This window comes from Amphiura filiformis, chromosome 4 (assembly GCF_039555335.1).
Source record: "Amphiura filiformis chromosome 4, Afil_fr2py, whole genome shotgun sequence".
NCBI classification, from domain to species: Eukaryota; Metazoa; Echinodermata; class Ophiuroidea; order Amphilepidida; family Amphiuridae; genus Amphiura; species Amphiura filiformis.
In genome coordinates, this window is record NC_092631.1 from 58,426,243 (window position 1) to 58,438,763 (window position 12,521).

General features: G+C 40.2%; 1 long non-coding RNA gene across 1 annotated transcript; it reads right to left on the reverse strand.

The window, feature by feature from the left end:
- Window positions 1-320: 320 nt before the first annotated feature.
- LOC140151127 (uncharacterized) lies at window positions 321-10,244 on the reverse strand. Its single transcript, XR_011858900.1, has 3 exons — window positions 9,835-10,244; window positions 2,416-2,893; window positions 321-842 (listed from the first exon to the last, which is right to left on the reverse strand). It is a non-coding gene; the product is annotated as an uncharacterized lncRNA (long non-coding RNA).
- Window positions 10,245-12,521: the final 2,277 nt, after the last annotated feature.

The following is a 12,521-nucleotide window of genomic DNA, read 5'->3' on the forward strand; positions in this document are numbered from 1 at the left end:
TAAATGATCATGCTTCTTTTCAGTCTCAAGTTTATTTCATGTAGAACCTTTCTGATTTTAGGGTAGTAATATTTTTTTATATGTACATTTGGCCCCTGAATATGGATGAAGCAAACCCTTCAATATAAAGTCTACACCTACAAGGCTTTATCCATGTTCAAGGGCCAAATGTAAATATGACTTTTTTCCTGCATGTACTTTGGCCCTTGAACATGGATGAAGCAAACTCTTCAATATAAAGTCTACACCTACAAGGCTTTATTCATATGTTCAATGGCCAAAAGTGCATATGAGGCTTTTCCGCCGGTGACGGATTTACCCTTTATTTCTTAATCAGATAATCTGTTACCCTCACAATCCAGAATTAAAAATGTTTCATAGCATTACTGAGGATTTTCAACCATCTTATTATATTCTGCTAATCTATCCTGTGAGAATATTTGTGCAATAAAGTGATTGCTTTCCTGATTCTCCACCAATTGGAAGTCATGATACTGATTGTGTCAGTTTTCTGAAATTTTTTGAGTTTAAAAGTCTATTTTCCACATTTCCCAGCTTCACATTTACTTGCTTGGAAATAAAGGTAGTATATTTCCACTTTGTGTTCAAGTGTCCAAGGCAGTCCAGCCTGGTTGGTAGCTGCAATTGGTCTGAAAGGCATGCTTTCCTATCATAGTGAAGGCTAAGAATATGTAGAGTCCGAGCATTTTAACAAGAGTTACAGTGGAAGACGCGAGGTCTCCATGATGTTGATTTTCAGTGATCCCAATCGACTACTTTCACTGCCACCATGGCACTGTCAATGCTGTTGATCAAGTCATGGTACTTTCTGATGGTCCTTTCTGAAACAACAAAATAACAATATTGATACAAAAGTTATAAACAGAGCTGTTGGACAATTTCATTATTATTATCCACAGCAGAAGCCTGTGAAGTTATTTTGTTATCCACAGCTGAAGCCTGTCAAGTTATAGTGTAAAATGTTCTTAAAATCCCTGCACTTCCCAGGCTGCACTTTCAATCCTATGTATTATTTTTACAGTCCATCTTATTTGTTACATTACACTACTCACTAATGATATTTCAAGCATACTGTTATCTTCAGTAGACAACAACCCTGACTATTTTAAACCTTGTTGTTCAATGATATTTTGAAATCAACATCATTAAAAATCTTGAGGGTGTGTGACCAGATTGTGGTCCAAGTGTAACACTTTTGTTTTCTACCTCACATTGAGGCATCGTCACCCAAACATTCTTATTCCAAATTTGCTCCAGTGATTTGGATTCTAGAATTATCTGTATTCCAGTTGTTCATAGAACAGTACATCTTGTTTGAGGGTTCCCTAACTATGAAGGAGTTTCAATAGAGGCCGTCAGCCTTTCGCCATCTTGTGGGTACAAATGATACGCGTGATCATGCGTCGGACACTACTACGCAGGGCTTCAGCTTGCCACGCAGCTGTTATCACGCATCGACACGGTGATTTTGCTGTTCACGCATGGAGATCGAACGATCATCGCAGTGGGTACCCACAAGATGGCGGCATATGACGTCACGCTGACGGCCTCTATAGGAATTGTTGCCTAATAGCACACAGTAAGGGTGGATCAACATAATTCTACCCTGTAAATTTCGTGACCATAGCGAACTGTCCACAAGGTTATCCGTCCCTTGGGAGAGGACGCTGTTTTGAGATTTTATGCTCTGGACCCATTTTTAACTCCACCCAATTTCAAACTAACTGTATAAAAATGCTGTGCTCATGATGCCATAAGGTCCTTTCCTTCGGCCGATCTAAAAAGGGCAGGCAAATTTGCGCCCTGTTTCTGGGGTTATAACCACTCAACTACCATGTTTTTGTTCATACTGCCTCAACTATCTATCTCAGTCCTAAAATTTCACTGGGGTTATGAGAAAATATGAGATTTCACCTGATAACAAAATCTGCATATTAATGGGATACCAATTAAGTGGGGGGGATGAGGCCCCGGGATGAGGCTGGCAATCTAGTCACCCACCTTTACTAGTCCATGACAGAAAAGAGGGTGGATAATTTGCTACCAAAGAAGGGTACCATACCAATTCTAGCAATGCATTTTGAAAAAATACATACATGTAGATGTACAGGGTGTCCCAGAACAATTAAATTACGGTACCGGGCAAATGAATTTGGTCAGCAAATCCACAAGTTTACTATCTTACCCACTTACTGCTTAACTGTGGTGTTTTGTAGGAGATTTAATATCTTTAAATTGCTCTGTTGTCCTTCAGGCACAATTGATGAACTTGGCTGGATTTCATTAAGATGGGACATGTGCAAACAAATATATGCAAAACAAATCAGGTTTGAAAAAGAAATTAATTTAAAACCATACATTGCGACTTACAGTAATTCAGCGATTCACACTTACATTAATTTTGTTCTGTTATTAGTCTGGTCAAAATAGCAATTTCATTGCATAAATTTCTGTCAGTTGTGACTTCTGACACCTTCCACCAGGGTGCCTTTATGTATTGCAGCATTACATCAATTTACATGTATTTAATGATGATCAATATGCAGAAAACATGTAATACAAGTCTTCAAGTGCTGTTCTCCTAACAAAGCGAAGCTTATCCAAGGAGTAAGGTGATGATGCTCATACATGTAAATGTGCAGAGTGCAGAACAACAAACGGTGCAAGTAAAAAGAACTGGAGAGCTGATTTAGATGACTTGGTGAGTAGCAGTAGGCTGCAAGACCCTCACTGCTGGCAGAGCTATGGCCTGGAAAACGTTGACAGATGGTGCTGCAACTGCTTCCGCAGAGTAGCCTGTTCCAAGTTGGAATTGTCCTCACAAAGAAAGAGTATTTGTAGGTGATCTTCTGTGATCTGAAGTGATCTGCACCTGAATAATAAAACAAAAACCAGACCCTTATTAGTTAATACCCCAGAAAATAAAAGACAAGAGATGTACATGTATAAATTTAAGCCGCCTGAAATTAATCATTTAAAAATAGCAAATGAACATGAGGAAAATATGCATGCACACCCACACAAGTGACTTGGGCAAAAATTGCAACAAAATAGCAAGCACAAAATTCAGTATTGCCTGAGGATACAGTTTTTGTCATAAATCACTGGCCCAGATGCAAAGAAACATGTTGGAGTCCATGCCTCCTCCATCCATAGAACCCATTCAACATGTTCAATTAAGCCTATTGCACGGTTCCGCCATATGCGAGGAGAACCTTGAACTGGCAATAGACATGAAAGGAAGTATTACGTAACTTTCGCAATGTTATATGACTGGTTCAATTCCCATTCATGCATGCTGCCAGATCGAGGCTCTCCTTGCATGAATGGCAGAACCGCGCAATGGGCTAATAAGAACAAACTATGGATAGTGTTTGAGAAATACATACTGCATGGCTTAGTTTAATCATCTGGTCATGGTGTGGCCTGCTCTCAGATCTTTCCCTGGGAAATAAGGTTTTTTCAAAATTGGGTCTTCAAATTTTCACACATTGTAAGTTCTCTCTAAATACTTTTTAACATAAAATTGTTAAGGTTTTTACAAAATTATGAAAGTTTTTGGTAGCCTTTTATCATGTATTTAATAGGGGCAGTGGAATCTTACAGCCTGTGGATCCTTTATAGGGAAGTGTTCAGAAATACTTTGGTGGGGGGGCTGGAAAATATTCTTTTTCATGTCGAAAATTTTTTTTATCCCCCCTCTACGCGAACCCACAACTTTTTGACCCCCCCTCTTAATGGACCTAAAACTTTTTTGACCCCCCCCTCATATAGGTTCAAAACTATTTTAACCCCCCCATCATAATGTACCATTCTACATCAAATGGCAGAGGAAACATATTAATGGATTTAATGATGCTAAAATTTGTATTCATGTGCAATGAAATAGTACTCATTTCATTGGTATGTGGAATTGAGGAAATGTTTCAAATTAAAGTAGCATAAGTATGTTTATTCAACCCACTGAACCCAGTATTAATAAACTATACATTTATGATTGGAATCAGTGGCGACGGAAACATTATGATTTAGGTGGGGGTCGGGGACGAGTATATTTTGTTCTGGTTTTACTGGGAATTTTTGTTGCGGCGAAGCACGCAAAAATCTTAGACCAATTTAGCCCAAAATACAGGGGCGTAGCACAGTGGCACAGACAAAAAAAGAAATTGCAGTTGCAAATACATACCGGTTTTGTTTTTAGAGAGACTGGGCCAGATACATCTCAGCTCCCACCCAGTAAATTGGTACTCATCCCTGAGGGCTAGGGTGTCTGTGTGCTCACTACTCACTGCACATTTGTCTGGGACATTTGTCCAATTTTGAGATGTTTATAATTTATATCACACAGCCAAATATTTCTGAAAAGGTAACTTTCAGTTATTATTATGATGATGATGATGATGATGATGATGATGATGATGATGATGATGATGATGATGATGATGATGATGATGATGATGATGATGATGATGATGATGATGATGATGATGATGATGATGATGATGATGATGATGATGATGATGATGATGATGATGATGATGATGATGATGATGATGATGATGATATTTTTTATAATATTTGAATACATTGCCCTTCATTTACATGTATGCTGCACACAACCTATAGGGACACTGCAAGTTGTGAGTTGACAATACATGCAGTGTGTAGCTGTGTGTCACACCCGCATTCCCCGCACACACGCATAAATACCCCCACCTGACTGCTTTCTGATACAGGTGGTCTGATACATGTAGTTTTTACCTTCAGGAGTTACCTGTTCATGTGTATGTGTCTTTGAAGAGAAATATGTATGGTTGGTTGATGGGGTGGGGTGGGGTTTGGTAGGGTGGGTTTGTATAGGAGAGCAATATGTGGTGTGGTGTAGTGATCTTTGACCAATGACCTTCTTTTTGTACAATTTTATCTTCAAAATTTTTTAAATTAGAAACAAAATATTAAATTTTGCTCCATTTTTTTTTTTTATGTTCCACCGGTGATCCATTTTTTTCAAAATGTTATACTTATACCAAATTGACCCCCTTCTTTCAAAATTTTATACCCAATTTTTTTACACCAAACGACCCATCTTTATACAAATAGGCTCCTACTAAGCAATGTCAGTAATGACCCCCCTCCCCCCCAAAAAAAATGGCATGGACTCTGACCGAGTCCAGACTTGAGCTGGACTTGGTGCTTATTTTTGTTGGACTCGGACTTATACTTGGACTCCAATCCGGACTCGGGCACAAAAGGATTCGGACTTAGATACCGGTACAAGTGGACTTGACTCAGCTTGGACTCGGATGAGCTGGACTCAGGTACAAGTCTGGAGGCCAGGCAATTTTTAACACTGGATCAAATGCACTTTTGTTGTGGTTCAATACTGGAACATTTGCACGCCGCAACCCCAGCCAAGTTTTTACCCCTCCCACGTGCGAAATTTTTTAACCCCACCTGTTCATATACACCCAAAACTTTTTAACCCCCTATTCAGAACTCCTAAAATTTTATGACCCCCTATACTCATAACATCGTGGATTGATAATTTGATATAGAACGGGCGTACACACAGCTGGGCGCAGCAGATTCGCTGAACTGCGCTTAAAGACGCATGCTTTTGTGAATTCTGGCGTGCGTAAGTTGGAACTTTATTGACTCGCGCAGTAACAAAAACCGAATAATTCCCGCCTATTAAGAGCTGATCATAGTATACATATTTTCCAGCCCCCCACCAGAGTATTTCTGAACACTCCCTAGGTTAAAATTTACTTTTTGACATGATTATAGTGCAGTGGCGCAGCTTTTGGGTACTTTTTGCCCAATTTCACTTGCATTTTTAGTTTTTTTTAGGAAAGTGCAGTCTCATGCCTGTGATAGGGATGTTCATAAAATTTTGAAGTTTAATATTTTTAGCTGAAAGTTCTTTCATTTGAAAGAGAATCAAATTACCTAAACAATAAGGGGTCAATGATGTTTCTAGTGCATATACTTTTGAAGCAGGGCTGTCAACTTTTGGAATTGCTTGGCGTGAGACAGAGGCGCACACCGACACCGCCTGGCTAATAATTATTTGGTGCAGAAGGGACACTAAAATGAATACACGGGATCGATACACGTGAATTGCTATGCACGATTTTGATATCAGACGAAAATCTTCTGATACCGGGTTAGAAAATGATGAATATCTCCAGTCATGATTTTTTTCTCAAGAAACCAGATTTGGTCTCATAAACTTGGAAATACGTGTTGAACAGATATGATAGTCGCTAGAATGCGCTTTGAAAATTGGCCGTGCGCTTTGAACTCAAAATTTGACCATTTTATATTGCGTTGGTCCTGTTATGGACTACAGCGTGCAGTACAGCTGCACTCACTGTAGGCAGTATAAAAGTCGATGACCATTGACCTCAATGGGGTATACAAGCTTAATCACGCACAACCAAGATCGATTACCCGGCTATTGTGAGTAGCCTTAGTTATGTCCCTCGACTAATTATTAGTTTAAAAGAGCTTTAAAGGTTTGAACCAAATGGCTAATCGTGGCTGTGGATTTAACCTACCATGGCGATTCCTGCCATGAAGATATAGGGTCGATGACACTGTGAGGCGTACCGGGATTTGCCGACTTCAATGCAGGGCTGTCAACTCTCACGCATTGGCCGTGAGTCTCACGCATTGGGTCCCTCTCTCACGGTCTCACGCCAAGGTAGTATAATCTCACGCCTTGGTAGTAAATCTCACGCATAAAAAGCTGGAAAATGAGTAAAATCTCACGCATCATCATGAATAATTTGTTGCTCCTACCCCCCCCCCGCTGTTCACATTCTCGAGCACCCTGGCTCAAATAACCATGGTACAAAATGAACATTGGAATCGGCCAATCCCCGTACGACTCTGTCTCACGCCAAGCAATTCCAAAAGTTGACAGCCCTGCTTCAATGTTCATTTTGACCCATGATTATTTAAGCCATGGCACTCGAAAATGTGAAAAGCGGGGGGTAGCAACAACAATTTTTCATGGCGATGCGTGAGATTTTACTCAATTTTCAGCTTTTTGCGTGAGATTTACTTTCAGGCGTGAGATTATACTACCTTGGCGTGAAACCGTGAGAAAGTGACCCAATGCGTGAGACTCACGGCCAATGCGTGAGAGTTGACAGCCCTGTTTTGAAGTTACAGACAAAAATAGCATCACCAAATTGCCCAAAATTTTGTGTGTGAAATTGTGACAGTAGGCACATGTACAATGTACACTACTGTATGTGACCCCAGACGATCTCCTATTCTTTACTGTAAGAAAGCTGTTTTGGATGGTCTTGATTTACACACAAATTGCTTTTGCGCTTTAACGAGTGTCGAGTTGGTGGATCATATATTGCACTATGTGATAGTTTATGAATCCAGTATTATGCCAGTACCAAAGTAAGTCAAAGTCATTTAGGTTTTGGTTGTCAAAATATATTAATTTTTAGTGATTTTTCCATTCATGCATTGAGCCCCACAGTAAAGCCATTTTTGGACCGTACAGGCACATTCCACTTCCCTATGGACGAATAGTGCCACCTATAGTGTGTGATGTGAGCCTGCCTACCTGTGATAAGCTTCACTCATTGTTAAGTGCCTGTGTGCTATAGTCCGGGTTTGTAGTGCGCAGGGGAAAGGATACAAATTGGCACCCCAAACCTGTGAATGTACTGACGGAAATATTTTTTGTTGTTGTTGACCCCCAACTTTTTGTAGCCTGAAGTGCTCAAATCAAATGGCCCAAGGCTTGTAAAGGTCGTATAAAATTAATGTTTTGAGAAAAGAAAAAAAATCTGACAAACCCAGAAACTGATGAGGCCAGGAGGAGAGGGCAAGAACCAAAACATCAATTTTATCCCAATCAGAGTCCATGCTTTTGATGACAGTGACCCCTACCTTGGGTTTATATCATATTGTTTATTCTCATTCATATTCGATTTAATTAAACCCTGTTTTAATTAGCAACATTTTACAATTTTAGGAAATTTAATATTGTTTTTTGTTGCCCAATTTACACTCGCATAAATTCATAAAAGCATGTGTCAGTCACGCAATACGCAAAGCACACTTTGTGCAAGATGTCTCGGGTTCAATTCCCCGCAGGACAAAAAAAAATTAATTCCGCTCTTCCCGTGGCTCACCTGGTAATGGCAGGGCAGATGACCCGGACAAAGACCTTGTTACAGTCGGTTCCAATCAGGGTAATAAGCCCGATTGTTGGCTACAAGTCACAATTTACACTTGTATAAATTCATAAAAGCATGTGTCAGTCACACAATATACATAAAAAGCACACTTTGTGCAAGAGTTCCCGGGTTCAATACCTCGCATGACAAAAAAAAATAATTCTGCTCTTCCCGTGGCTCATCTGGTAATGGCAGGGCAGATGACCAATGACAAAAGACCTTAATTGTTACAGTCGGTTCCAATCAGGGTAATAAGCCCGATTGTTGGCTACACTTGACTGTCCTGCAAAAAATCCCAGACCAGCTATCCACGGCAGCCCCCTTCGTTCACCAGGTCACTAATTGTGCCTGGTCGAAGTTTCGTCAGCGTTATCGCCCAGATTTCAGCTGTTAAGGCCCTTCGCACTTGATTATTAGTTTCCTGTTAAAGATTTTGAAAAAGGGACGAGGTGACTTTTAATTATTAATTATTAATTATCATTTATTTTCTTTATTTAGTTTGAACTATTACAAGCAACTATTGATTCGTTTTGACTAGAGCGGGCATTTAATTATTTCACAACAATATTTGATTTTATAAATAAGTGAAGGTGGAGTTGTACTCCTTGTTTATTCATCATTATTGTTGATATTATTAAAGTCAGAAAATGGCAAGTAGAAGTAGTTGAAAGTTATTTTAAAGCAGAAAATTAGAAATAAAAATAAAATAATTAATTATTTTGAGATTTTCAATTTTGGACGCGGGCGGTAAACAGGAAACTAATAATCAAGTGCGAAGGGCCTAACATGGTTTAATGCCTAGATATGCTCGACATAAAAAAAATGCACTGTGCTCACAAATGCGCGCACTCCCCAGTCTCTATCAAAATGTTACTCGTGAGTCAAATAAGTTGAACAAAGATAGTAGAATGGTAGGCCTACACTACATGTAGTTCTTTGGCACTTTTTTGCCAGTATAGCGTTTTAAATAGCGGCCCAGTCATGGTTTGTGCAAACAATTCCCGGGGACAAAATTTCTCCCATCTTCCTATGATGACCAGTGGCGTGGCCAGCACATTGAAAGTGGGGGGGGGCAGGTTGTTAAGTTCCCCGAATGGAGTCTGTTTAGCAGCAAATTTTGACGTTTTAAACATTTTTCTCCAAATGACCAACAAAAGTGGGGGCATGGCCCCAACCCCTTCTTTTGCGCACGCCACTGTCACTGATGATCACTAAAGTAATATTCACATTTCCTTTTACAAATTAACCAGCGCATATATGTGCGCGACGTCAAGCGTGTGCATTGGACCATGTGCAAATGCGCTGGACAGCTAGCAGTACGCTTAATTTGTAAAAGGAAATCTGAATAATACGTTAGGCCTACCTGACAATGATTAAGCTTAATGATCATGATGATATTTATACGGTGACATACCCAACTGGTCAGAGAAATTGAAACAAAAATAAAACAATCAAAAAGCGCTAGGCTTAGCCATGGTATACTACAGTGACTATGCATGCCATACATACATTGAATAATGATAGTATTGATACATGCATAGTTGCATACAATGACATGCATACTGAGGCTTGTCATACTCATTTCATGTCATGATTTACTTACCGTATAAAACACCACGGTGTTGAACTTCACTCAGTAGTTAAAGCTGTGCCAAACTCACAAACCAGTTCACACGTCTATAATACTGCTTCTTCATACTGCTAAATATTAGCTTTTTGGGTAAATAGTACTGGTTCCGAGAATAAATCCAATAAACATGATAACCAAACCCACGGCGTCCCATGAAAATAATTTTAATTTCAGGCAACTTTAGGGACAGCCCGTGGTACTACTAGAACTGGGCCAGTACTTGTGGCTTGAACTGGGCAATTGCGAGTACGCTAGAATTGGCCCAATAAAAGTGTCACTTTTGCCGGCCTAGTATTGGGGCTTTTTTTATAGCTCAATCCGTGCCGCTAGATCTTGCCCAACACTGGCCCAGTACTGGGCTTGAAAAGTGGAAAACCGCTGTGTACCCATAAACACTTGCGAACGCGCATGCGTACTCGAAAACACTTGAAAACTCGACTGCGTAACGCAATGTCTTGTGCACGCACGCGCGTGCGTTCCCGCAATAACTTTCGAACACAAGTGCGTACCCATAAACACTTTCGCATGCGCTTGTGTATTTGCAAACACTTGCGAACGTGCATGCGTACGCATAAACACTTGAGAACGAGTGCATACACGTAAAAACTTGCGAACGTGCGTGCGTACTCGCAAACACTTGGGAACGGGCATGCGAACCCGCAATAACCTGCGCACGCACGCGAGTACTCATAAACGCTTGCAAACTCGCGTGCCTACCTGCAATATCTTGCCCGCGCGCATGCGTGCACATAAACACTTGCAAACGTGCGTTTGTAGGCCTACTTGCAAACACTTGTGTATGCACATGTGTACTTGCAAACACTTGCGAACGCGCGTGCGCACCCGCAATAACTTGCAAACACATGTGCGTACCCATAAAGACTTGAACATGTAGGCCTACATGTGCGTACCCATAAAGACTTGCGCACGCGCGTGCGTATTCGCATATACTTGTGAATGTGTGTAGGCTACCGGCAATGTACGCAATCGTACCCATGAACACTTGTAAACATGAGTGCGTACTCGCAAACATTTGCGAACGCATGTGTGTACCGGCGAGTTAACACTTGTGCACGCGTGTACGTACCGTACCCACCCACAATATCGCACCTACTGACGCCGGCGATACCCGGGCAATACCCCGGGCGACATCACATAATCGGGTTAGTAAAATAGAAGATATGCGAAGTTCCAATAGGCCTATTAGGGACCACTCACAAACACTTGTGGGGGGATGATGCAAAAAAATCATCGCGAAAGTTTTTCGCCCCCTTTCAGTTCTCAAAAATTCAGGGCCGCCCTTTTTGACATGAAAATTATGAGTCAATCCCATAGAAAATCATATAAACTCAATTTTCCTGGGAAAATTTTAGTCATTTTTTCAAGGCCCCTGCCGTACCCATAAGAGGGTCAGAACTAAACTAAAGCCCCCCCCACCCTTTTGCATCAACCCCCCCACAAGTGTTCACAAGTGTTCACCATGTTGTAGGAATTCCCATAATTATCAACATCAGCCCGCCAATTGAGCGGCGACGGGGCCGTATAGCATGCCCCGTACCACCCGGTGTTTTCGGGTAAGTCATTGGAGGTAGTGCACGCCGCGCGCCACTTGAAGGAAAACGGAAGTCCGGTTTAAATCGTTAGATCATGCGGCCTGGATATATAAAATGAAATTTGGGTAAAATCTCAATGCTCTCGACCTTTAAACATGTTAATATACTAGGCATAGGCATATTTCGTCCTAATAATATTTTATGTAAGGTCATTAAGTTGTGCATTGAAACATTGGTTGAAATCAGGTTGAAATTTCAACGTTGTATCAACGTTGAAGTTTCAACCTGATTTCAACCTCCTAATTTTTGCATTGAAAGTTGGTTCAAACATGGTTGAAATCAGGTTGAAATTTCAACGTTGTATCGACGTTGAAATTTCAACCTGATTTCAACCAATCTCTAGGTTGAAATCGGGTTGAAATCAGGTTAGGTTAGATTTCGACGTTGTATCAACGTTGATACAACGTCGAAATCCTAACCTGTGCCCACTGGGCTAGGCCTATAGGGCCTACATGATTTTCTATGTTTGAGTTTATATTTTTGGCCTCACAAATTATGTGAAAGTGTAAAGTTGATAAAAATATCAAAAATAACATTAAGAAGATATCAAGAAGTATTCAATGAACAAATTCCAAGAAGGGAATTCACAGTGCAGGCCTATACATGATTTTCTATGTTTGAGTTTATATTTTTGGCCTCAAATTATGTGAAAGTGAAGTTGTTGAAAATATAAAAAATAGCACGTTATTTATATTGCTATTGCTATTTGTGTCAATTCATATCAAAACGATGGACTTGGTCTGAGAATAAGAAATCAGATACTCTTAGTTAATCATCAAGGCCTACTTTTACTTATATTTCACTTCCTAAAATGCTACCAAATTTGTAATAATTAAATGCTTATTTACTTAGTTACACAGGAAATAAGTCAACTTAAGCTGCGTTCTCACATGTATTTAAATCCAGGTTTATCTTTATCACCTATAAATCCGCTGCAATTAAAATAAATCCGATAGAATCTCTGCACGTCCAGACAGTCAGGTTTAGTGCCTAAATCCAATAAGCTTAAACCCGGGTTTAGACTATGTGCTATTTGAGCATATTTCC